The following is a 6,000-nucleotide window of genomic DNA, read 5'->3' on the forward strand; positions in this document are numbered from 1 at the left end:
AGCAGGCACCACTCAGAATTCCTAATATGATTTTGAATTCAGTTTTGCAGTGCTTTAGTGCTTTACTACTTTCAGAGAGTCCTTTATTGACCTTGCTGAAGCAGAGAAGCGACATAATCACAATTGTGACCAGTTTTTCTGCTGTTTCTGGTTAATACTGATTATTATTTTGTATTTTGATTAGTATTTTTCGTAGCGTTCTTCCTCAGCTTTTTAGTTATTTGGTGAGCAAGAACCACTGAGAACGAGTCTGAATCAATCAAGAACACATATGGTACTGCTGTCCTGTGTATTACTGCTTCATCCTAATTGAGCTTTTCAGTGTTGAAGAAGACGTTTCCAATTTCGATTGCTGGTTTCAGAGGATGTGCTACAAGATCACAGATTCATTTGAAAAGATTTGGAGATGCATTGGCTGGGATTCAAACCTGGCTCAATTGCATGAAGGCACCTATACTCAGCAACGAGAGGAAAGGAGAAGGGGCCAGAGGTAGTGTGGCTGAATGGTCTAATATGCTGGATTTTAGGCTCCACTCTCTCAGGGGCATGGGTTTAAATCCCACTACTGCCCAATGTTTCAAGACCTTACTTCCTGTGATTTGTAATATGGTCAGTAAAAGCACTTTATGTAAGTATCTCTTATGTCAGTGCTACAAGTCACTTACTGCTCCACAGGTCCGGGGTTCAATCCCTGGCATCTTCAGGTGTTTTATATAACTGTACTCACATTGAAATCTTCTGTTGAGTGAGAACTCTTTGCTCGTGTTCATAGAGAGCCAGCTTTACCTTTTGAATCTCACCCGGGATTTCCTGAGAGATGATTCAGCGAGCGAGTCCTCCCTCTGGACTCCGCACTGAGCTGAAAGCTTTACGAATTCCTCACTGTGTGTCCTGTACTGTTACAGGTGGTCCAGCGTAAATGTGCAGCACAGTGATATGAACAACTTGAACTTTTTCTGTATGTGAAGGAAAATGCAAAAGAGCATGTAAAGTATTGATCATATAAAATATCCATGGTACAACTCGATAAAAAACTGAAGCACAAAACAGCGACTTTTGATGATTACAAGAGATTCAAGAAACACAACCGTCCGCAGATGGGTTCGGATCCTGAACGCTTAAGTCAAAAGAACAAAAGCGAAGTAAACTCTCTTCATTGTCTTATAGTTTATGTAATAAAACAATTTTTTACTTTCTTTATAATTTCTTACTGTTGATAGACGATTTATTGAATTTTAACAGAATCACAATTACAAATATTTGGGGTTAAACTGTTATTCACATACTCTAACAAAGAGAAACGTTAGTGTCTTCCGGGGTGTGAGCCAATTTCTCAAAACATTAAAAAATAAGTTATAGAAATTGAATTGTTCTACTTTTTAGGCTTGCATAGTCTTATTCATATTTCAGTAAGCCTTTTCTTCTGTAGTAATTTCATTTGATATTAAAATTAGTCCTGATTTACAAGAATTTTGTAATAAGTTTCAGTTTAGGAAAATCGTGCCCAGAAGCTACCAAAACTGGTAATGTTCACATAATGTGTAATGCCAAAGCAACAGTTGGGGTGGGAAACAAAAGGCATTTCTTGGTATGAATCCTAAAACTTCATAGATGGCGTTCTAGGACTTCTTGCTTCAGATAAAGCTGTCAATACATCATAGATTTCTACTCAATCAATATTAGCAGTGTTATCACTACCGAACACTAAATATAGATCCTGGCAATAATTCATGAGTTGTTTGTAAGAAAATTGTTTATGGTTTTTTTTTAACATATTTTCAATACCAGACAAAAAGTCGAAAGTTTCAATTTCATGCAACTGATGAAATCTCTCTTCAATGGAAGTTATAAGTACAGTACATCCAAAATACTGCGGAATCAATCAAATTTACATGTTTCTTGTGGATCCAGAAGATCATTTTGAGACTCAAAACATGCCTGTCTTTTCTTTTTTCGAGGACGAAGGAGTAGCAGCAGGAGTAGCAGTTATGGCAAGAACGTGTTTAGAGTTCAGCACTTCTCATTTCTAATGCAGAGCCATCGACTCGGAAAGCACCGCCCGCGATAAAAGAAATTGCAGAATTGGTCTGTTCATGCTGCCTACACGCTTTGAATTGCTGGCATTTTCTGCAAGCGTTCCTTTTTGAGGGTTCATGAAATTCCTCACATTTGAGCCAACACTAAAATATTTCATTCGGGGTCGCCTAATTCATAGTGCAAACCAAATCTACAGGGGAATGCTGTGGCACATGAAGCCGTTTGTTATTCTGTTGTGAGGTGTGAGGGGCGGAATGCAAATCGAGTTGGTGAATAGAAAATGAAACAGGAGTCACTTCTTGAGCTACGAATTCCAAAAAGTATGAAAACCTGTGCATTTTAACAGTGCAGAATACTCACAAATTGCACTGAGTTGCTTGCTTTCTTCTGCTGCTTTTATATTTCAGTCATTCACTGTAGCACTGGAACAATTCAAGAGAGCTAAAAGCAGAAGCTGTCAGGAGTGGGATTTGAACCCACACCTCCATTTGGAGACCTGAACACCCAAGCCAGCTGGAAAGACACATGTCCTTGAGTCTGGCGCCTTAGACTACTCGGCCACCCTGACAAGCGAGAGCAGGTGGTGTGCTGAATGCACCAGTAGTTGACTAAACTGAGTTTCCATCCTGAAATGATTTGCTTGCGAAGAGCCAAGTTGCCTTGAATGGATCTTGGAAAACAAATATATGGATGGATTGTTATTCGGTTGTGAGTTTTGAGGGGCGTATTATAAATTGAGTTGGTGAAAAGGCGCTTTTTGTTAGTCTGTCGGGAGGCTGCACAAGGTGTTTAGAGGGAGAACTTCTAAAAGGCAGGCTCTCTATGTTTAACATCAAGAAAGATTTTTTTTCTCAATGGAAATGCTCTTTGGCGCTTTCAGCTTTACGTAGGGAACAACGTCTGCCGAGACCACTTTTGAGCCAGTGCAAATGGTAATGTGCCACCAAGTACATTTAATATTGGCTGTGGTAGCGAGCTGCTTTTGTTTGTGAAGCTTTTACTTCTTTAAGCTGAATCATCGGCAGGAGTAGCTTATTAAATCTTTGCTCATAGCTCTCCATCAGAAATACCTTGTCCATGTTCAAAAGAGATCAGAGGATTTACTTCATGCTTTCACATGGCATACCTAACACGAAAGATTTAAATGGGGAATTGATTGTGCTTCTTGATGTTGTTCCTGTGGTTGCCTCGGTTACAATGGTGATCGTTCTACCACGTTCTGCTAGAGTATCCACTGGGTGGGCTTTATCAATTGGCTCGGATAGGTCATCAGTGCTCCCTCTCCAGAAAAATAATCAGCACTGTCTTTTTTCTGTGCGCATGACCGTCTTTTAAAACATATAAAATCAAGAGTTCATTGATTTCTCCAAATAACAACAATACATTTTAACCCTTCAATCCAATAGTTTTACTCCAAGTAAAAAGCAGCGCAATATATAGAGAGATGATATTCAAAGATTTCAACGTTATTTTTGGATTGCCTGTATGCAGATATCGCTCAGAATTGCTAATATGATTTTAATTCGGTTTTTCTCTACTACTTTCAGAGTCTTTTATTGACCTTGCTGAAGCAGAGAAGTGACATAATCACAAATGCGGCCAGTTGTGCAGCTGTTTCTGGTTAATAATTAATGCGAAAAAAAAAACAGCTCCTTGCATTAAGAGCAAGAGCAACCAACGCGCTCGCATGTTGAGTTGGGTATTTTCCGAGCTACTCTTCCTTAGCTGTGTAGAGGTTTGATGGGTTTACTGAGACAATTATTCATTGCAGCAGTAATCACGAGGTGATTCGTTGTGGCTTTTAGAAAATCAATCGTCAGAACAACTAACAACGCACACACACGGGTTCAATACACGAGATACAGTTATTAATATAAATTGTGCACCAAACATATACCAGTCTGCCTGGATACAAGCGGCAGAACTTACTGTGAGGGTTATCAATATACAAGGTATATAATGTCGAAGAGATGCAAATACAAAGAGATACACAACAGAGAATATATGTCAATATATATCGTTCGGTTACCAAATCGCTAATCAGTGTTATTCCCCACTGTTACTCTAAACTCGGAAGTAAATGCAATACTCATGAATTAAATTGATAACAACTTGTGTTGAGGTACAATTGAATTCTCGAGACGCAATGTAGAACATGGGGTTTACTTATCCACTGTGTATGGATTTGGAATATTCCGGCACGAACACCAAACCAGCTGACAGGCTCTGTTGCAGCCTCGGTTCCAGCGGTTGTCCAATGGGCATTGTCCCGGCGTCCTCTGGCTACCGGCCAACCAGTCGAGGTGCAGCTCGGAGTTGGACGGGCGCGCAGGGTAGTTGTTGCTCCGAGGGGATCTACCAGCAGTCCGGCTGGCTAGTAGAAATCTATGCACAGAGTGTGACCGCAAGTCCTCACAAGTCACTCTTTTGCCCGGGAAGAAGCTGGTTCGTTCCCGGACCAGCGCTGCTTCTGAATAAGCTATTCAGGTTGTTGACGAGGGTCCAACTGTAGGCTGCCGTTGATCAAGCAGAGCATTCACGTTGGTAGAATTCTGAGTACGTACGGGATCCTCAGCCTCGCGCTTAGAACAAAGTCCAAGTCCCAGTGCAGACAACAGCAGTTGTCACGTGATTGTCTCTGAGGATGCGCGGAAATGGCCAAGGAGAGCCCCGATCTGAGCTTGCGCTCCCTTTTTGACCAAGACACAGATGTGTGCTGATTGGTTGAGAGTTTGGCGGGCATTGGAGACCCACGTGGTGTTACCACGCCCTGCCAATCCCTGATTGGTTGATCAAGGTGAGATATGAGTCACTTACTCCTGACACTTAGGAATACAGTCCAGATGTCCATTCGGCACTCCCTAGACAGATAGGCGCCAATGGATGACCATTGATCATGATAGTTAGGCTTAGCTAAGTGCATCTCCGTTTAAGAGCTGTCCCTTATCAAAAGAAAACATCTTAAATCAGCCTGCATGAATACTTTCTCAGTGGCTGCACCACAGAAAGGGAGAGTGAGATGGGGCCTCATTTAGCTTTTAAGATTTTTGGTGAGCAAGAACCACTGAGAACGAGTCTGAATCAATCAAGAACACATATGGTACTGCTGTCCTGTGTACAACTGCTTCGTCCTAATTGAGCTTTTCAGTGTTGAAGAAGATGTTTCCAATTTCGATTGCTGGTTTCAGAGGATGTGCTACAGGATCACAGATTCAATTGAAAAGATTTGGAGATGCATTGGCTGGGATTCAAACCTGGCTCAATTTCATGAAGGCACCTATACTCAGCAACGTGAGGAAAGGAGAGGGGGCCAGAGGTAGTGTGGCTGAATGGTCTAATATGCTGGATTTTAGGCTCCACTCTCTCAGTGGTGTGGGTTTAAATCCCACTACTGCCCAATCTTTTAAGACCTTACTTCCTGTGATTTGTAATATACGTAAAAGCACTTTATGTGAGTATCTCTTATGTTAGCGAATTCCTCACTGCGTGTCCTGTACTGTGCAGCACAGTGACAAGAACGCCTTGAGTTCTTTTCCGTATGTGAAGAAAAATGCAAAAGAGCATGAAAAGTATTGATGGTATAAAATATCCATGGTACAACTCGAGAAAGAACTGACGGACAAAACAATGACATTTGATGAGTACAAGAGAAACACAACCGTCCGAACATGGGCTTGGATCCTGACCGCTTGCGTTAAAAGACAAAGCAAAGGATATAACCTGTAAATGTCTTCATGTCTTACAGTTTATGAAATAACACAATTTCTTACTTTCTTAATAATTTCTTACTATTGATAGATGCTTTTTTTAATTTGAACAGAATCACAATTACAAACATTTGGGGTTAAACTGTTATTCACATACTCTAACGAAGAGAAACGTTAGTGTCTTCCGGTGTGTGAGCCCATTTCTCAAAAAATAAAAAAATAAGTTATAAATATTGAATTGTTCTATTTTTCAGGC

The 6,000-nt window shown here is 40.8% G+C and overlaps 1 non-coding gene across 1 annotated transcript; it reads right to left on the reverse strand.

Moving 5' to 3' along the window:
- Positions 1-2,492: 2,492 nt before the first annotated feature.
- trnal-caa (transfer RNA leucine (anticodon CAA)) lies at positions 2,493-2,605 on the reverse strand. Its single transcript has 2 exons — positions 2,568-2,605; positions 2,493-2,538 (listed from the first exon to the last, which is right to left on the reverse strand). It is a non-coding gene; the product is annotated as a tRNA-Leu (tRNA).
- Positions 2,606-6,000: the final 3,395 nt, after the last annotated feature.

Source organism: Lepisosteus oculatus, chromosome 14, assembly GCF_040954835.1.
Source record: "Lepisosteus oculatus isolate fLepOcu1 chromosome 14, fLepOcu1.hap2, whole genome shotgun sequence".
Classification (NCBI taxonomy): Eukaryota; Metazoa; Chordata; class Actinopteri; order Semionotiformes; family Lepisosteidae; genus Lepisosteus; species Lepisosteus oculatus.